The sequence below is a fragment of the Natator depressus genome, chromosome 4 (genome assembly GCF_965152275.1).
Source record: "Natator depressus isolate rNatDep1 chromosome 4, rNatDep2.hap1, whole genome shotgun sequence".
Taxonomy (NCBI): Eukaryota; Metazoa; Chordata; order Testudines; family Cheloniidae; genus Natator; species Natator depressus.
In genome coordinates this window covers 52,591,067-52,612,696 of record NC_134237.1, presented here as the reverse complement: position 1 = coordinate 52,612,696, position 21,630 = coordinate 52,591,067, and the positions used below count along the sequence as shown (strand labels likewise).

The window sequence follows — 21,630 nt, the reverse complement described above, 5'->3', positions numbered from 1 at the left end:
CGGGCTGCTTCGGCCTCTTCCCCGGCCCTGCGCCCCAAACAGGCGGCTTTCCGGCAAAGCAGCCCGCAGTTGAGGCAAGAGTTGGCCCTTAGGAAAAAAGGGGTGGCGGAGCAAAGAGGGAACAACCCCTTGAGAAGTCAGAGGGGGGCAGAGAGGCGGTGCCCCCTGCTGCCCTCCCCACTAAGGCGGTGCCAGGGCAGACAGGGCACAGGTGGCGAGTTTTGTGCAGCTATTTGACCTATGCACATTTAATAAACTCATTTGCAAACAATGGGGGTGTAACCATGCATTTCAGCTTTAAAAGGAGTGTGAAGCTGGTGCTAGTGAAAGGGCACGAGCCTTCACAGCTCCAGTGCGGGAAGTCCTCTGTTTATCTCCAGGGTAGCAGTTAATCCCTACTGAGCTTTCAACTGGAGACCTCTAGAGGAAAGGCTTTGTAATTCGTTAGCTGCTCTGAGTCTTGCAGGTATCACGCAATATGTGCAATTTTAAGGGCGGGGAAGGAGGCTGGCTTGCTTTATTTATTTACTAAATCTACACTAAAAACATTGCAAAGTCAAACACTGGGAAGTTAAATATAATTATGGTGTGTCCTGTCTGTAGAATCTTAATTCTGCCAATTTGTGTATATGCACTAGGACTGTCGTTGTTACCATTTTCCCTGCATGGGTTTGTACCAAGAACCTTCAGCTTCACCTCTTTCACTTAAGCTCAAGGAGTAACTAGTAGATAGTAGAAGTAGGCAGTGGTCCTCTGTGTGGAGGAAGAATCATTAGAATGGGACACAAACTTTGGCAGTTATGGGATGTTCACTATCTGGACACCTGGGTTGTTCTTCTTGGCTCAGGGAGCAGCAGAGTGGTGTCTAGTGGTGACAGCAGTGGGTTTCAGCTTATAGATTTGGCACATTCATTTTAAAAGGCAGTGTGATACAGCAGATGTGGCTCTGTCACATTAGCGACCTAGTTTCTTCTCCTACCTCTGCGTGGAATGACCTTGGGCATTCTCTCAGGTACTCCATTTATAAAATTTAGGAAATGATAGTTTTCTGTTTCCTAGCACACCGATATAAGATCGTGGTCATTAATAATGGTTCTGAACTACACAAAAATATTATTACCAGTTAGTAGAAAAACCTAAGATCAGAACTCAAATCTTATCATACCCTGGAAACTCATGCCCGGCTGTGCAGACTGTATAAGCTGGATCTTGGTTTCTCCAGAAGGAAATCTGTATGGGTTCCTGCTCGGGTCTCTTTCAGTTAAAAGGCTCAAACGTCACTTTGTAAAGAGCAGTATTTATTTAGCGTTTGCGTACTCGCCAAATAATGGTGTTCTTAGTGGCCAAATGGAGCTCTCGAAGCCCACCGCTGAATTTGGTTAGTGGGCACTCCTCAACAGTGTGTATCATTGCTTGATCTGCACTGCAGCTTGGATGGTCTTGAAGACCTCGACAGTGCTGATTGGCTGCACAGTCCGGAGTCAGTTAAGAAGGGCCCACTGACAATGTGGCAGATTGAAGCCAGGTGGACAAGCAGTAGGATCTGTGACGAGGAACTGCTTGGTGTTAAGCACCAGTCTTTCCGCCACAAAATCAGTGTAGACCTGGGACCTACTGCCCCCTCTCACTGGAAAGCAGTGAGCAAAGAAAAGCTGAGAGCAGGAACTCTAGGGTAGGTGACTGCTGCAGGAATTCCAGCTGCTGGTGTGAAAGTACAAGTGAAAAGGAGACTCCCCAGGCAGGAGTCACCAGCAATATTTCCTCTATTTATTTTTTTTCCTGTGTGTGTGAAACAAACACCTGCCTAAGCACAAGTCTGAGCTGATAAAAAAAAAAATTCAAAAACCTTCTTCTGATCAAAGAAATGGCTTTTCCCCCTAAATCAACAGGTTTCATAGGAAGCTTTTTGGGTTTCAGTATATTCTTTGGGTTTTTTTTTTCCCAAGCCTGAATATTTTGATATTTGAAATATAGATGCCTTCCTTTTTTTCCTTTTTGTCACTGAAGGCAGTAGAGTGAATGCTATTTAGAGAGAGAGGTTTTTCACTTTTTCATTTTTCTTTATTTCCCATTTTCCCTTTTGCCATCCAATGAAGTGAGCTGTAGCTCACAAAAGCTTATGCTCAAATAAATTGGTTAGTCTCTAAGGTGCCACAAGTACTCCTTTTCTTTTTGCGAATACAGACTAACACGGCTGTTACTCTGAACTCTGTAGACTGTAACTTTTCAAAACTTCCTCAACTATGGAAAACCTACAGATTTTAAAAAGCCAATATTGGGCATCATGAATTTTATTGCACTCAGTGGCAAAGAGGGGGAAGGAAGGAGGCATACACAAACATTTGTTTGTTTTTCCAAAAAAAAGTGAAGAAAAATCCATTTCAAACCCTGCAAAATGGAAACACTTTAAAATTTTGATTTGTGTGTGTGTGAGATTTTTTTTTTCCTCCCATTTTTTGATCAGCTCTAATAAGCTTCCTCTGGTTGCTTTTGAGAAGTGTATTTCTCTAGCATTTAACAGGTTAAAAATATAGTCACCAGTTTCATTATAAAACCGTACCTAAAGTTAAAAATACATTAGTAGCATATAAAAATTATGCAGGTTTCAGACAATATACCACCTGCATTCCCTCAACATTTAACTCTCATCAATTTTCTTAATTATATAAAAATGTGCTTTCTAGTTACACAAAAGGCATTTTACAGCTGCCTAAACACTACTAGCCATAGCATGGTGCTTATTTATAGCATAAATTATTGTGGCAAAATATCCCTTTTTAATTTATGCAAGTCTTATTTCTAGTGGACACAGGCTATTTGGCAAGATATTGACAATTACTCTCACTAATGAGCAACTAAATGACAATTTAGTAATTTAAGTGCAGTGACAAAGAAAGTGAATAATTTAGAATGTGTGTATATTAAACTGAAAGTATAAGTATGAATGTAATTTTAAAATAAAAATGTGATTACTGACATATAATAATATTGAGCACCCCAATTTAAAAAACATCACCTTCCCTGCAATTGTGGCTCCACAAGAAGAAATCAGTTTTTATTTGCACTTCAGTTCCAAGGAAGTCAAGATCAGTTTTGTCACGGAACAATGGGTGCAGGATTTGGCCCTAAAACATTGCTTATAGAGAGAAAAAAAAGAGTACTATCAGCATCTATAATAGAAATGTGTTGTATGTAAGAACCATAAACTCATGTGGGACATCAGGGAGAATAGGAATACTGTGCGGTGTTTACAAGGCTCCATATACAACACTTAATACAATGGTGCATGACTGGGGTTCCTATACAATACAAATAATAAATAACCAACAAGATATGACCGTGCTCAGGGTTGGGAGTCACACTTTTCCCCCCTATCCCACCTCCAGTGAGAAAGAGACTTGCATATGCTTAAATGGATGTCAGCTCCCCAACACCACCAGCCTGTTAATCACCCAGACATTCACCCAGTCTGGTCTACGCCAGCCCTTATGTTGCCTTGCAGGTTAACAATAGGTGCACCCCAGTCCCCAAGCTCCTTTGAAGCATTTGCCCTGTAGAGTCCAGGCCCTTATCCACTGAAAACTCACAGTAATACCTGGTTTGCTGTCCCCAAGGGAACACTACACACACTTGATTCAACTTATGATCAGCTCCTTATGTAATACCAAAGCATGCAGATATATTTATAGTGAAAACTATCACACATTTCTTATCATAGATCAAGATTTAAGAGCTAGTGAGTAAGGATAAAGGAAACAGAAGGGTTACATATAAAACAAAATCAATGCACACTTTCTACAGACTAAACTTAATAGGTGAATTACCTGTCTTGAACAGCCTTATTCCACCAAAAGCCTTCTGCAGCATTTCCAACCAAGGCTGGTTGTGATCCCATTTTCATAAATGTAAACATACTGTTTGTTTACTTCTTAGGTGCAGGATAACATGGTGCTTTCCTTGTCATCCAGTTATAGTCCAGTAAACCTTTGAAGTGCGCCCCCCGATAAGGCTCTTTTCCCATTGCTGTTCTTCTCTTCCTGTAAAATTTCACAAGCATTCACACACACTTAACTCAGACTGCTGATTGCAAATGAGACAATACTGAGTTTATATTTCAATAGGTAGATGGATAAACATCTCTGGTCTGGCAGAAAATCAGTGTTTCACCTTTTCTGGGGATTAACACCTTGATACAAACTATAAGGTAACACCTGAGATAATGGCAGCACATAAATTTTATGATGATAGTCATAACCAGTGTGACACCGGCTTTTCTTTGATACCTGACATGACATTCATTGGTAAACCATGACATGACATTCTTCGGTGAACTCCCATCCCCTACCTATTAGGGAAGGAGAACAGCCAGTTCTTCAGAGTCCACTCTTTCCTCCATGTTCTGATTCTGGTATGATATTCTTGTATACCCCTTGCCAGTTGGCATTAAGGTGTTCTTAGGGTCACACATGAACATAAAAGAAAGTCAGCTGATGTTGAACATTCCACCCTTGCATAAAAGCAAGAGTCCATGCGCTTGAAAGGGAAGATTTCACCTCAGGTATGTCCCCAACCAATTCTGCATAGGCCCGTGCTGCTTCTATAAGCTCCTACATGATTAAAGATGAACATGGTCCCTCATTTGCTCAATTAGTTCTTTTTCAGCCAGACCGAAACTGAGGCCTTCCCTCCTTACACACCCTCAAGCAGCTAGCCTCTCCAAAAAGTAGAGTGTTGCTGATTATGACATTTTTTGAGTGAAATTCCAGTTTCATCATGATTTGTGGAAGGGTAGGGATGTAGAAGTCATCTGAGTGCCAATGGCACAAGAAAACATGTAGAAGTTTGGGAGGGAATTGCTTCCTGAGAATTTTTAACCAAAGCCCTACCCCTGCATCCCAAAATATTTCTGCAGGAGTGAACTACTTGTCTGATGATATGGTGAGCTAGACTCTAGGAATGTGGAGAAAAGAGTGGACTCTGAAGAACTGGCTGTTCTCCTTCCCTAATAGCTCGGGGATGGGAGTGCCTAGACAGAAATGACGAATGGTTGTAATTTTTGGCTTCTCCCCAATGCAGCAGTCAGTGGAGCTGAGCCTTTCCCATCTTAAATGGAGAGGGAGGAAGATGTATTTTGGCAAAGTAGGAAGGGAATACTAGTGTGTAAACAGTTGAGAACCTTGGTGGTACTCACTACAGTCAGTAGCAGATTGCTTTCCCCCAGAAATAAGGGGGAGTCAAGGAGGAAATTGTTATTAAGTCACAGTTCCTTCACTCATCTGCTCTTGGATAGTGCAGATGCAGTATCCCTTACTATGGGCTGACAGTAAACTAAGTCTAGCCTTTACCTGACTTGCTGTGCAAGTTATAGTATTCAAAATATCATATAAACAATGGCATTTGGTAATTGCCCAGGGTCAGTTATAGTACAAAAAACAATCTGTAAACATTGAAAGACTGTAGGGCAGATCTGGATTTATATTATAACTTGCAATACATTTAAATGTATGGATTTACATTTATTGCAAATATATTTTTAGATGTGAATGTTTGCCCTATGAGAAAACTGGCTAACTCCCACTTTATGATCTATATAGCATTTCATAGACTCATCGCCTCTCAGAATTAAACTATAATGAATCTTACATTACAGACTCTTCAGATTGGTTATTAAAAACTTTTGGCATCTTAAAAATGCTATTTAATTATCTAGACACATCTGGTAGGACATTAATATTCTGCCTTTCTGAAGTATGCATGGTAGTCCTGGCATATTGCAATTTATCTAACATTACCATTAAACATGAGCAAGCTTTACTTGAGCTAGATTGTTTTAACAAATGAAAGTCATCCATTGTCACAGGCTGAAGACATACAATTGCTAAATTGGTAAAGTCATGGTAATGTGGAGGGAGATTACTGGATCATTTCTAAGGTAAATAGCAATATACACAAGAAAATAGGAATGTTTTTAAGTTTGTGAAATACAGTAAGTACTATAATACTGTATTCCCGGATGAAGCTTAAACTAATCTGAGATAAAAAGGGTCAGGACCCAAGGATATTTTATATAAATTACAGTTAGTCTTTGACAAGTTGGAGTCCCTCAGGGAACAACAGACCCTTATTTCCTAAGCAGCATAGTTAATTATTCACACAGATTAACATAAGGAAGTTTATCACTGGTATTTAACATAAGACAATCACCTGTTCCTCCACCATTCACCGACAATTTGCTATACATTTCAGAGAGAGATGACTACAGAGATATGCCATGCTTACACTTCATTTAAATACTAGGGATTTTTTTTGATCTTTGAATTATCAGATTTCAGAGTAGCAGCCGTGTTAGTCTGTATCCGCAAAAAGAAAAGGAGTATTTGTGGCACCTTAGAGACTAACAAATTTATTTATTTAGATTTATTTAAATTTATTTAGAGACTAACAAATTTTCACTGAATGTATCTGATGGAGTGAGCTGTAGCTCACGTAAGCTTACGCTCAAATTAATGAATTATCAGAATACAGCATTGTTGATTACATTGTTGACCACTACCCATACATGTGTAAATACACAAAAACACAAACATTATCTTCCCACATGTCTTTAAGGGTTGAATTTGAGTCATTTATTTTGCAGGATGTTTAACCCGTTCTGGCCATGTGTCACAAATATTATAGGCAAAGCGGATAACACTGGCTATAGTTAAGGTTGGTAAAAAGAAAAAAGAAAAGGAGTACTTGTGGCACCTTAGAGACTAACCAGTTTATTTGAGCATGAGCTTTCGTGAGCTACAGCTCACTTCATCGCATCCGATGAAGTGAGCTGTAGCTCACGAAAGCTCATGCTCAAATAAACTGGTTAGTCTCTAAGGTGCCACAAGTACTCCTTTTCTCTTTTTACGAATACAGACTAACACGGCTGTTACTCTGAAACCAGTTAAGGTTGGGTAACTCTTGCTCTTATAAGACCATATTTTTAAAAAGAAAAGGAGTACTAGTGGCACCTTAGAGACTAACCAATTTATTTGAGCATTTATTTATTATTATTTGCATCCGATGAAGCGAGCTGTAGCTCACGAAAGCTTGTGCTCAAATAAATTGGTTAGTCTCTAAGGTGCCACTAGTACTCCTTTTCTTTTTGCGAATACAGACTAACACGGCTGCTACTCTGAAACCATATTTTTAGTTTCTTATAACTAGGGCTGCAGGTTTGTCACAGTATTTTGTATAAAAAATCATGGGAGAATCATGGTAAATTTAGTAAAAGTCACGGGTTACTAAATTTTCCATGACTGCTCCCTAATTTTTTATAAAAAATGCCATGATAAATGAAATTCAACCACATCTCAAAGGCCAGCACCCTTCTTCTCTGACTCCTCCTCCTCCTTGTCTCTAGGGGTGCAACAAAGGGGAGAGAGCCAAGAATCCCAGGACTGCCCCACCTTGGCCAGCTCTGAGCAGAGACCCAGCAGCTGCCACTCCTTTCTTCATGGCCAGGCCAAAGACAGAAGTGTCGGTGGCCCTGTGGATAGGGACCTGCCACCTGCACAGGAGGTAATGGGATGGGGTGCCCACATTCCCACACAACAGTGGAGCCCCTGTGTGAGTCCCAGTGCTGCAGGCTTGGAGGAGAGGCTCCAGCACTTCCCCGAGCCTCCTGCCCAGGCAGGAAAGGAGTGGGAAAGGGGGCTACAGCCCAGAGGCCATGGCTTTCCATGAGGAGTAGGGATGTTAGGGGCCCATAGGGCTGTACAGTATCTCCCTTGTGCTTTCTGGACTGTGCCCCGCCCTGGCATCAGGGGCCTGGGCTTGGCACGTCCCAGTATTTCCTTCCTTGGCTGAGACCTCTCCCCCCTCCCTTTCCACCAGAGAGACCAGAACTGGCCATGATCTCTCTCCCTGGTGCCAGGCTCATGTGGTGGGGGGCAGGGATGCATGGCAGCAGGTCAGCATGGAGGGTGCAGGGGCAAGGCAGGGGAGTTTGGGAGCCAAAACTGCTGGGCCTGGGAATGGCGAGGGAGCCCATCCCACGCTCACCCAGAAGTGGCAGCTCCTGTGTCCCCAGGGCTGGGCCCAGCTCCCCCCTCCAAGCATTATGACCTTGCACATGGGGTTTCAGAACCAAGAGAGGGGCAGTCAGGCCACACTTGAGCAGTATTTTGACCCCAATCCCAGGGCCTCCCCTCCACACCTGCCCAGTGACCTACTCACCTAGAGCCTTCCTGCAGGCAGTCACAGACAGACAGAGAAGTCACATACAAACTGAGAAATCACGGTGTCCGTGACTTTTTCTGCATCATGACAAACTTACAAACCTACTTATAACTTAGTCAGACCTCAACAGTTTGGGCTGAAATTTTTCATGCTGGGCATCATCTTCCTCAGGCTAGATAATTTTGGAAAGTTCCAGCAAACTTGGTTCAGCTATTTCCAACAACGAGATCAGTGGAAATATGTTGTTCTGCTTTTATAACAGTAAATCTCAGGTTTTGCTGAGAAGTGCTAGTGCCTGAGCATTTTGGAGCAAGTGCCCGAAATGTGGCAGGGGGCTGCTTTCATGTTGGGGTGCGCCTTTTGCTGTTCCTGTTTAAAAACTATCAAAATAGCGTCGTGTTATAAGCCTTTGAAAAATCTCAGTTCGCACAGGCTCAGTGCACAGGATGGACTGTGCTCTGGGAATGAATCAGACCCTGCCAGAACAAGAGATGCAAAATCTGCAGACACATTTCCACTGGTACAATGATCAACACCCCCCTTTCAGGATCCATGGGTGCTGCATAGGCCTGTCTCAACATGTGGTGTACCTCATCCACTGCGTTAAATGCCTCAATAACAACTCTGTGGGTGAAACCAGACAATCATTATGCTCCCGAATGAACTCGCACAAGAAAATTATAAAAGACAAAAACACCCTATCACCTTTGGGTGAACACTTTTCCCAAAGCAATCACTCTATATCTGCACTATCCGTCCTCATCCTCAAAGGAAACCTGCACAACACTTTCAAAAGATGATTATTGGAGCTTAAATTCATAACTTTGCTAGACACTAAAAATCATGGTCTTAATAAACACATTGGATTTATGGCTTATTACAGCAATTTGTAACCTATTAACCCCACTTTTTGTCCTTTGACCACAAAGGTGTTAATAAACCACTTCACCTTGAATGGTCCCTTGGAATATGTGCTACCAACTTATGCTAAACTATCTATTCGACCTTGTGTTTAGCCGTGACACTCTGAGTACCTTTCCCAGACCTAAGGAAGAGCTCCGTGTAGCTTGAAAGCTTGTCTCTCGCACCAACAGACGTTGGTCCAATAAAAGATATTACCTCACGCACCTTGTCTCTCATTATAAAAAGTAATAATTAGCAACCTCATGTGTAGGAATTAAGATTGATCCGTTTTCATGGATATTTTCCTAATTCCATCATGTCCATAAGAAAGAAATATATTGGGTGAAATCCTGGTCCTGTTGAAGTCAATGGCAAAACTCCCATCAAACTCAGAGAGTCCAGGTTTCAACCACAATGTATTTTTTTTTCTTGTTAAAGGATTTCAGTCAGTGGCCACTGAACTCTTTTTTTCCCCCTAGTAAGAATAAGTTTAATCTTATTAACCTTTCTTCATAACAACAAATATTGTTAAAGTCTGGTATTCTCCTGGGGCATTCAATACTTGTATGCTCCCTAGAGCAAGATACTGCTATCCATCCAGTACAACTACGGAAAAATGTGAATTTTTCCTTCTTTCCTCCCTACAGTCTCTCCCAATCTTTGCATAATGTTTTGTCATCTCTCTTTGCTCCCAGCTGTTAGTTCAGTAAAATTTCTCCTAAATTCCAGCCTCTGTGCCTTCAATCAAGTTACATTTTTCTAGACCGTCTCTCATTAAATCCTGTAATTTTAAAATATTTTGCCCCTAACTTGTCTATGGTTGCATGGAGTACTTTGTAGTCCTTTTTGGAATAACAAATTTTGCAATTTCCAGTCTGCAGGAGGAAGATATTACATGAGCTGGATATGCTAGCCCCATCTGTCCCAATTTTTCACATTTGCTATCTGGTCACCCTATGTACTTTTGAAATTTTTATCCTCAGACTATATTCTTGTGCTATTTCCAACTCACCTAAAATAGGAAATATTGGAAATATTGGAAAGCTCATACATAACACTAGTCTTACTAACAAGTTTCAGAGTAGCAGCCGTGTTAGTCTCTATCCGCAAAAAAGAAAAGGAGGACTTGTGGCACCTTAGAGACTCACAGATTTATTTGAGCATAAGCTTTCGTGAGCTACAGCTCACTTCATCAGCTGCATTCAGTCTTACTAGGTATCCTGCCTGATTTTCAGACCAAATGGTCTGAACCACCAAACCGGAGCTGTGCTCAAAAGTACCTAATTTTAAACTAATAGTTACATCGATTTCTTTTTTACTTGTGTGTAGCTTGTTTCACTTGTTTCCCTCCTTCTCAGAACTCTTAGCCTGCTTTTCCCACCCTTAAAAGCTCCATTTCTCCTTTTCAGGCACTAAAACTATACAGATTGCCATGCAGAGGTTAATCTCCTTTAAGATCTGAATTAGCTCTGCTCTCTGTCACCTAGCAGGGGTTTTTAGAAAAGTAGCCTGTCCAATACCTCCTACTACAGGCTGAGCATGTCATCCTTTTCAGATAAAAAAAATTTCTTGTATGCATAAATTAGCTCAGTTTAATTTTGCAGACGCTTTTTGTTCAACTATATGGAACATATTTTTAGTGATGAATGCCAGTCAGGGCTACTTTCTACAGAATGATTAACTTAGCTACATGTGTTCCATGCATCATAGTAACATGATGGAGCATTTATGTGATTTCCTTTAAATGCTGACAGTTACCTTTCAAAAATATTTCTTTGGTTAAACTTGTATAGAAGCATTAGAATGGCCAATTTACTGAAAACATATACATTACAGCTACTATGTGGTAATTAGTACTTAATTTGTGGAAGTGGAAGGTGAAAGGGAAGAAGGCTTTATTACTGCTGTTCTGTTAGGGCACTATATTAACTGATAAACTGCTATATAATTTGTTTGAAGAGATTTACTTTGTAATAGCTCTAATAATATTATATCCGCAACTGGTTTTTCATGTATGTTTGCAAATTTCATTGTTAATAACAACCCTAATATGGTATTCATTAGCCTGTTAATTATATCTTCCTTTAGAAACCCCTGCTTCCAATTAGCTCTAATGACAACATCAGAGTCATTTGTCTGTGCTGCCATTTTTACACAACACTTTCCTATTTAAATTGCCTGCTGTTCTATCTTAATTAAATTTAATAACAGCAGTGGTGGTTTATAGGGGACTTTTTAACCCCATTTGATGGCATACCATTTATACCCGCTTGAAGCAGGCACTGAAAATGTTCAAATTAATCCAATTATCTTGAAAGGTAGCAGATTTCATTTAATTCACATGATTTTAACAAAGGCAAAACCCCTGTGAAAGGTCAAACTATATTATCTGGGCAAGTATGTAGAAATGTAAGTTTTCTAAACATGCTGCAGAGATGGGAAAAAATCAGCAATATGGAAAATAAAGAATCCGTCATTCTTTTATTAAATATCAGGTGATCAGAGAGAAAGAAAGAAAATTAGTTAGTGTCATTAAGGGCTCAACCATACCGTTAGGCAGAGCCTCTGGTATGGGGCCGTTTGGAACTTTCTTGCCTGAGAGAGTATCAGGAGGCTTGAATAATACATAGGAACGACAGTGTATTTAGGCACTGCTCCACTGAGTGTTTCAGTGTTTGAAATCAGGATGAGTTAGATGCCTAAATATTTGTGAGGATCTGGGCCAAAGTGCAAATGTCACTTCTGAAAATGAGAATTAGACAGCAAAGTCACTTCGGCCTTGCAACACCGAGCAGAGCAATGCTTAAATGCCTTTATAAATCTGAGCATATAGTGCCTATGTTTAGGGCCCTTGCTCCTTACGTCACCTAATGAGACTAAAATGTCAGCTCTCGTTAAAAAATTTACTTTTTAGCCCTCAAGGATGCAAAGAAAAGCTTGGACCTGAGTGTAACAGATGCTGTCTGACTCTGTAAACAACTTGAAACAATAACTCCAAGAGATATGTGTCAGGTTGTCTAGAGTGGCTCATGAACGTGGGTGCCAACCTCAGGGCAGACTGTCAAGAAGCAGGGCACAAACCCCAAACTAGTTGAAACAACGAGGAGTCCTTGTGGCACCTTAGAGACTAACACATTTATTTTGGCATTAGCTTTCGTGGGCTATAACCCACTTCATCAGATTCATGGCGTGAAAAATACAGTAGGCTGGTATAAATGTACAGCACTTGAAAAGATGGGAGTTGCCTAACCAAGTGGAGGGGTCAGTGCTAACGAGGCCAATTCAGTCAGGGTGGATGTGGCCCATTCCCAACAGTTGACAAGAAGGTGTATCAACGGAGGGAAAACTAATTTACGAAAATTACTTAGTGAACCGCAGCCACTGGGAGCTGCGGGCTGCCGTGCAAATGTAAACAAACGGTCTGGTGGCCTGCCAGCTGCTTGCCTTGACGGGCCGCACGTTGTCCACCACTGGTCCACAGTAATTATCTGCAATACACAGCAGTTTATTGAGAAGGAATTACACAAGCAGTAAAAGGTTATATTAAGCACATAACTCCTATGTTAGACATTAAGACCTATACATTCCTCTTAACAAGTCTTTCTTTCACAAACATACACAAACAGACCCTGCGCTAGCCTCACGCAGTTCCTGCTTGGCAAACAGAGAAGATGGTTACCAATTTTATAGACGGCTTCTTTCCTCCTGCTCTGTTCTTCTCAGCCCTCTGGTCTGTCTCGGATTCCCTCGAGGCAAGACCTTTGTGGGCTCGAGAAGGTCTCAAGGCAACCGAGCAGAGTTTTGGCTACTCTGTCGAGCAGCATTGCTTCTTCAAGCATAATAAAGGAGTCACATGTCTTAAAAGCATGCCCAGTAGGCATGTGGTTACTAATTTTTACCTAATTAGTGTTTTAGAAGGGACTGGGGGTGGTGATACCTAACTAAGATCACCCCACGTTTACTCACTCATCAATCATTCACTCTGGCTCTCTGCATGGCATCCTTGCTGTAAGGTACTACAACAAGGTTGACCTGTGCTCCATGCTGGAATATTATAGCTGTGGTATTTACTTTTGCATGGGCCCATATTTGCCGACCAATAAGTTCAATATTGATCGTACATGCAGACTTTGCCAGACTTTTATCAAATTTGCTTCTGCTTAAAGGGAACCTGCTCCCAGAATCCTCTACAGCCATTCAGCCATGTTTAAGTGATGTCAATTTATGCTCACACCATTCAGTATGGCCACACCAATTTGGCACCATCCCAACATTCACCAATCAAGTAACAAGTGTTATAACAGACTTGACATGGAGTCAAAGATCGGGCACTCTGCAAGCAAGCTTGCCTGTGTGATAGATGGTCAGTTACACCAAAAATCACGTCAGTACTCAGGTTACTCCTAGTCCCAAAGGACCAATCACTCATCCCAGGTCAAGTACACCGTAGATCTCTCACCAAGGACAAACCTTGTAGCCAATCCTATAATGCTAACGAAAGGTGTATTAACTAAGAAAAATAAATAAGAGTTATTTCTGAGGTTAAAGCAGGTAAACATACACACACAAATGAGGTTTCAAGAGATGATAGTAGCTGCTACAATATGCAAGCTTTATATGTCCTTTAAGGCTAAGCTGAGCTAAACAGCTGGGGATCCCTTGCTTAAGCTTAGAAATCTTCACCGCTCCAAGTTCAAGCAGCATAGGGATAACAATTTCTCCTTACCAGGGATTATTATTCCTTTCCCCCCAGTGTTCAAGCTGTGATGGGACAAGGGCTTTTGCAGGTACCCTCTTTGGGGGTGTTAGGGGAAGCAATCAACTAAGTCTTTTGTCCACTGATGTTCCACAGTAGCCTGTCTGGTGTCTGTAGGCCTTTTTTTGTTGGGGAGGACATAACACATCTTGTGGTAAACTAGTATTTCACACCTGGTCATGCTTCTCCCCTGACTGGGGGGCTTTACAGTCTTAGCATGTTTATAGTTACGGTCAAACACTTAAATATTGCCTTATAACATGGGATACAGACATTATAAGTAAGATTAACATATGCAGCATCCTACAAGCACTTCATAAAATCTAAACATTAAACACATCCTTATAACTCTAATATACCTATTTTAACAATACCAGCACTCAGGCAAGCCAGACTGGTTTCCAGCTATGCATTGTTCAATGAGGCCCAGTGGCCTTGGCATGAGCTGGTACCTGGTCTGCCAGCGTCACAATATATATTGCCCCATTCATCTTAATTGAGACCCATTGCCATGGCAAAGAGGGGTGGCCTGGGGATGTGTTCGATGGGGATTTTATGGGTTGTGTTTAGGCCCTGGATTGTCTTAATTTGACTCTGGATCTCTGAGATGGTTTTTGTTTTAGGCACTCCCAGCATACAAGGGGAGCATGCCTGGTTCTACACCCCTTAAATGGGTTTAGTATAGTTTCACTCTGTGAACCTGGCCAGCTTTGCTTGCCAGTGTGTGTGCTGGGGGCAGGACTTCCCAAGGAGCATAAAGACTGCAATATGTCCCAGCTACTGTGCAGGGGCACAAGGAGAAGTGTCGAGAGAAAACTCTTTGTGCTCTTCTATCTCCCTGTTTCAGCTTCCACCGAGCAATCAGATCTAATCAGGTCCTAAGTTATCTCCACCTCCGCTTCCTCATTCCCAAAGGTAACACAGAGAGGGGGAGAAACAGAGTATTGGAATACTAAGTACAGTAACTCCTCACTTAAAGTCGTCCCGGTTAACACTGTTTTGTTGTTACATCACTGATCAATTAGGGAAGTTCACCTGGGGAGAGCCCACTGAGGCTTTCATCTTGCAGGCTTCTCTGAGTAGTTACTACAGCACCTGAGGAAGCTCCTAGAAGGAAGGTAATATGGATGGTAAGCGTTCAGCTGTTGTTACCTGCACAGGATGTGCCATGTTTGTCTTTCTTCCACAGGACAGAAGCGACTTTGTCTGTACAAAGTGCAAGCTGGTCTCCATATTGGAAGAGAAGGTTCAAGGTCTGGAGAAACAAGTATCGACCCTGCATTGCATAAGAGAAACTGAAGATTTCCTGGACAGACGTCAGGATATGCTTCTACGGACACAACATTCTGAAGATTCAGAGCAGGCTGCGCAGTGGGGACAGAAGGGTGGTGAAGAAATTCGGCAGCATGTGACCTCCAGAAGAAGAAAGGGGTGCGTCCATGTACCAGGAATGCAGATACAAGTAAGCAATCGTTTTCATGTTCTCTCCACAGGTACTAATGCGGAGAGTGGACTAGATGATACATCTGAGGGAAGGGAGCAGAAGGAGACTCCGCCGATTGGAAGGCATGAGATGCACTGTCCTATGGATGGGGGTTCCACGACAACCGCTCCCAACAGAAGGAGGCGGGTGGTGGTGGTCAGGGACTCCCTCCTCAGGGGGACTGAGTCATCTATCTGCCCCCCCGACCGGGAAAACAGAGAAGTCTGCTGCTTGCCAGGAGCTAGGATTCATGATGCGATGGAGAGACTGCTGAGACTCATCAAGCCCTCGGATCACTATCCGTTCCTGCTTCTCCACGTGGGCCCCAATGATACTGCCAAGAAGGACCTTGAAAGGATCACTGCAGACTATGTGGCTCTGGGAAGAAGGATAAAGGAGTTTGAGGCGCAAGTGGTGTTCTCGTCCATCCTCTCTGTGGAAGGAAAAGGCCGGGGTAGAGAGGGTCGAATCGTGGAAGTCAATGAATGGCTACACAGGTGGTGTCTGAGAGAAGGCTTTGGATTCTTTGACCATGGGATGGTGTTCCAAGAAGGAAGAGTGCTAGGCAGAGACGGGCTCCACCTAACAAAGAGAGGGAAGAGCATCTTTGCAAGCAGGCTGGCTAACCTAGTGAGGAGGGCTTTAAACTAGGTTCACTGTGGGAGGGAGACCAAAGCCCGGAGGTAAGTGGGGACGTGGGATACCAGGAGGAAGCACGAGCAGGAGAGCACAAGAGGGGAGGGCTCCTGCCTCATACTAAGAAAGCGGGATGATCAGTGTGTTTAAGTGCCTATACACAAATGGAAGAAGCCTGGGAAACAAGCAGGGAGAACTGGAAGTCCTGGCACAGTCAAGGAATTATGACGTGATTGGAATAACAGAGACTTGGTAGGATAACTCACATGACTGGAGTACTGTCATGAATGGATATAAACTGTTCAGGAAGGACAGGTGGAGCAGAAAAGGTGGGGGAGTTGCATTGTATGTAAGAGAGCAGTATGACTGCTCAGACCTCTGGTATGAAACTGCAGAAAATCCTGAGTGTCTCTGGATTAAGTTTAGACGTGTGAGCAACAAGGGTGATGTCATGGTGGGAGTGTGCTATAGACCACCAGACCAGGGGGATGAGGTGGACGAGGCTTTCTTCCGGAAACTAACGGAAGTTACTAGATCGCATGCCCTGATTCTCATGGGAGACTTCAATCACCCTGATATCTGCTGGGAGAGCAATACAGTGGTGCACAGACAATCCAGGAAGTTTTTGGAAAGTGTAGGGGACAATTTCCTGGTGCAAGTGCTGGAGGAACCAACTGAGGCAGAGCTCTTCTTGACCTGCTGCTCACAAGCCGGGAAGAATTAGTAGGGGAAGCAAAAGTGGATGGGAACCTGGGAGGCAGTGACCATGACATGGTCGAGTTCAGGATCCTGACACAAGGAAGAAAGGAGAGCCGCAGAATACAGACCCTGGACTTCAGAAAAGCACACTTTGACTCCCTCAGGGAACTGATGGGCAGGATCCCCTGGGAGAACAACATGAGAGGGAAAGGAGTCCAGGAGAGCTGGCTGTATTTTAAAGAATCCTTGAGACTACAGAAACAAACCATCCTGATGTATAGAAAGAATAATAAATATGGCAGGCGACCAGCTTGGCTTAACAGTGAAATCCTTGCTGATCTTAAACACAAAAAAGAAGATTACAAGAAGTGGAAGATTGGACAAATGACCAGGGAGGAGTATAAAAATATTGCTCAGGCATGCAGGAGTGAAATCAGGAAGGCCAAATCACACTTGGAGTTGCAGCTAGCAAGAGATGTTAAGAGTAACAAGAAGGGTTTCTTCAGGTGTGTTAGCAACAAGAAGAAAGCCAAGGAAAGTGTGGGCCCCTTACTGAATGAGGGAGGCAACCTAGTGAGAGAGAAAAAGCAAATGCACTCAATGCATTTTTTGCCTCTGTCTTCACGAACAAGGTCAGCTCCCAGACTGCTGCACTGGGCAGCACAACATGGGGAGGAGGTGACCAGCCCTTTGTGGAGAAAGAAGTGGTTCGGGACTATTTAGAAAAGCTGTACGAGCACAAGTCCATGGGGCCGGATGCGCTGCATCCGAGAGTGCTAAAGGAGTTGGTGGATGTGATTGCAGAGCCATTGGCCATTATCTTTGAAAACTCATGGCAATCGGGGGAAGTCCCGGTCAACTGGAAAAAGGCTAATGTAGTGCCCATCTTTAAAAAAGGGAAGGAGGAGGATCTGGGGAACTACAGGCCAGTCAGCCTCACCTCAGTCATTGGAAAAATCATGGAGCAGGTCCTCAAGGAATCAATTCGGAAGCACTTAGAGGAGAGGAAAGTGATCAGGAACAGTCAGCATGGAAGGGCAAGTCATGCCTGACTAATCTAATTGCCTTCTATGATGAGATAACTGACGCAGTGGACGTGTTATTCCTTGACTTTAGCAAAGCTTTTGATACGGTCTCCCACAGTATTCTTGCCAGCAAGTTAAAGAAGTGTAGGCTGGATGAATGGATTATAAGGTGGATAGAAAGCTGGCTAGATCGTCGGGCTCAACGGGTAGTGATCAATGGCTCCATGTCTCGTTGGCACCCAGTATCAAGTGGAGTGCCCCAAGGGTCGGTCCTGGGACCGGATTTGTTCAATATCTTCATTAATGATCTGGAGGATGGCGTGGACTGCACCCTCAGCAAGTTTGTAAATGACACTAAACTGGGAGGAGTGGTAGATACGCTGCAGGGTAGGGATAGGATACAGAGGGCCCTAGACAAATTAGAGGATTGGGCCAAAAGAAATCTGATGAGGTTCAACAAGGACAAGTGCAGAGTCCTGCACTTAGGACTGAAGAATCCCATGGACCGCTACAGACTAGGGACCGAATGGCTAGGCAGCAGTTCTGCAGAAAAGGACCCTAGGGGTTACAGTGGACGAGAAGCTGGACATGAGCCAACAGTGTTCCCTTGTTGCCAAGAAGGCGAACGGCATTTTGGGCTGTATAAGTAGGGGTATTGCCAGCAGATCGAGGGACGTGATCATTCCCCTCCATTCAACATTGGTGAGGTCTCATCTGGAGTACTGTGTCCAGTTTTGGGCCCCACATTACAAGAAGGATGTGGAAAAATTGGAAAGCATCCAGCGGAGAGCAACAAAAATTATTAGGGGACTGTAACACATGATTTATGAGGAGAGGCTGAGGGAACTGGGATTGTTTAGTCTGCTGAAGAGAAGACTGAGGGGGGATTTGATAGCTGCTTTCAACTACCTGAAAGGGGGTTCCAAAGAGGATGGATCAAGACTGTTCTCAGTGTTAGGAGATGACAGAACAAGGAGTAATGGTCTCAAGTTGCAGTGGGGGAGGTTTAGGTTGGATATTAGGAAAAACTTTTTCACTAGGAGGGTGGTGAAGCACTGGAATGCGTTACCTAGGGAGGTGGTGGAATCTCCTTCCTTTGAGGTTTTAAAGGTCAGGCTTGAGAAAGCCCTGGCTGGGATGATTTAGTTGGGGATTGGTCCTGCTTTGAGCAGGGGGTTGGACTAGATGACCTCCTGAGGTCCCTTCCAACCCTGATATTCTATGATTCTAACATGCTTGTTTAAAGTTGCACAATGCTCCCTTACAACGTTGTTTGGCAGCTGCCTGCTTTGTCTACTGCTTGCAGGATTCTCTGGAAGAGCAGCCCTTCCTTGTGGGGATTAGAACCAGGGGGGCAGCAGCCCACCCCCACATCAGCTCCCCTAAATTTCCTGTAAGAGATGTGGCTCAGCAGCTACCCAGCAGCAGTTCAGCTGTCCCTCCCACCACTGCCGTGCTGCTTCTGCCCTGCCCTCTGCCTTGGAGCTGCTCCCAGGAGCTTCCTGCTTGCTGAGCTTGCTGCTTGCAAAGTGGAGGAGGGGGACGGGGCTTGGGGACAGAACAGAGGGGGCTTGCTGGAAGTTGTTGCCTCCTGTCTGAATGCGCTGATGTGCTTAAAAGGGCAATGTACTTGAAGTGGCGTCAGCGTACTTAAAGGGGCAATGCATATCTCTCTCTCACACTCATGCATGCACCCCCCAGCACTTTAGAAAGTCAGCAACTGTGCAGCCATGCATGTGCTGTCAGGAGGAGGGAGTGGTGCGCTCCAGTTGGATAGCGTGGGCTCATCATCATGTTCAGTTTTTACAGGAAAGTGTTTGCAGCTACTGCCCTGCATCTATTGTGTTTCCTCCCTCCTGCCTCAGTCCATGCTGCCTTGTAGAGTGTGAGGCTACATTAACAGCACCGTATTAACCCTTGAGGGCTCAGAGTGCTAGTTCATCATTTAGCAGCAAGGAATTCCATGGGAAATATTCCACCCTCTTACTCCACCACCTCAACCAAGCTTCACAATCATTCATTGCTGTGTACAATATTAAACTGTTTGTTTAAAATTGTTTAAAACTTATACTGAATATGTATATAATGTCTTTTGTCTGGTGAAAAAAATTTCTCTGGAACCTAATCTCCCCATTTACATTAATTCTTATGGGGAAATTGGATTTGCTTAACATCGTTTCGCATAAAGTCGCATTTTTCAGGAACATAACTACAACGTTAATTGAGGAGTTAATGTATTTAGCCCTTATAGGTCCATATTAAATTGTAAGCTTTTCAGGACATGGGCAATCTTTTAGTTATATGTTTCTGTAGTGCCTACCACAATGTGCCCTGGGTGCCACAATAAATAAATAAAGCATAATTATATACTGTAGTCTTTCTCAAAGATTAGTTAATAAAACCTCAGAGGCCCAGTGCAGAAAGTAAGTATTGTTGCCCCTTTGACCTGAATGGTCAGTCAATATTCAGGGCCTCACAGGGTTGTTTCCATTAGGAGAAGTTGGTAATAGGAATCAGGTATTCCTTTATTGTAATCTTGTTTATTAATCAAAAAAGTACACAGTCCTGTTTCTCTAAGCACAGTAGACACAAACAGCAGACAGTTTCCTTGCTCAGAAATCCCCAAGTCTGTTACTCCAGCAAGCTCTGTGCTCAAGAAGCCCTGTCTCTCTGCTTCTTCCCAGGGTCACATTCACAACTCTTCTCCAGATTTTTTGCCTCTAACACAAACTGGCTGCAAAACCAGTATCCTAGACCCTGTGTTTGCAATCAGGGAAACCCCTCAGCCTGCATAATTTAGCTTTAACCTGTTATGTACCTTGGGTAATCCCTATGTTATTTGTAGCTGTTTCTAATATATAAAGGAGTTTAGTTGCTCATTCCATTGAGTAAGGAAGAGTGTTTGGCACTTCCATTGATGTTCTGTGATTGTTTTTGAAGTAAAGACTCACCTGGTGGCAGCCATTAGCACCTTTCAGAATAACAGTGTTATGGCAGAGACAAGGTGGATGAGATAATTGCTTGTATTGGACCAACTTCTGTATTATTGTCTTCACTTTGTAGATGGAGAATCTAAGGCAGAGACATTAAAGCCAACATTTTCAAACTTGGGTGCCTGAAGTTAAATCCATAATTAGGTGTTTAATTTGAGGCACCCAGGTTTGAAAAAACTGAACTAAGTTTTAGTCCATGGTGGGGATAAAAGCAGGGACAAAAGACATCTAAAGTATATTAAAACTACTTTCCTAATAATCAGGGAGTTAGAATTTAGGATTTCCTGTTCCCCAGCCTAATATTTATACATCCAGACATCTTCTGTAAATCTGTCTTTAAACATCTTGTAATACAAAGTGGATGAGCAATGAATATTGCTATAATCTAAACAGAAAGTCCGTCAGAAAGTTTCATAGCATGAAGTGATCAAAAGATCACTGAGGAAATTCTCCCCTTATATCTGCACAGTGGAATTAGATTCCAATAGTCTATTTCACCCGTGGATAGAATTCTCATTGATATTAGGAGGAACCTAATAAAACCAAAATTTCCACTGTGTGGCTCTGAAAGGAGAATTTTGCCTATGGTTCTAATATTTTATTTTTCCCCTATATATTCCCATTTACTTCCTATGTAAATAGGGGTGGGAAGAGAGACACCCTCAGACTGGTGTGGAGGAGGCTAATAAGCTCTTCTGGGCCTATTCCACACTAATGAGATGCACCTGCAAGGCTTGTTCAGGAGGAGGAGCTTACAGAGTGAACTTACCACAGGAAGAAGGCTCCTCCCTCCAGAGGCTGCAAGTAACAGAGATAGTCCAACTGAGGTGGAGACAGTTGCAAGCTGTACTGTTCCTGAGGCTGTTCTGACTGCTATGGAGGAAATATATGCCAGGAAGAGAAGTAGAAGGTAAATCCTCT

The 21,630-nt window shown here is 43.0% G+C and overlaps 1 long non-coding RNA gene across 1 annotated transcript in view; it reads left to right on the top strand.

Moving 5' to 3' along the window:
- LOC141986438 (uncharacterized) overlaps positions 1 to 21,630 on the top strand; it is a 36,200-nt gene that overhangs the window by 438 nt on the left and 14,132 nt on the right. The window contains exons 2-3 of the long non-coding RNA XR_012639280.1: positions 7,397 to 7,554; positions 15,063 to 15,335. This is a non-coding gene — a long non-coding RNA (uncharacterized LOC141986438). The remainder of the gene's footprint in view (positions 1 to 7,396; positions 7,555 to 15,062; positions 15,336 to 21,630) is intronic.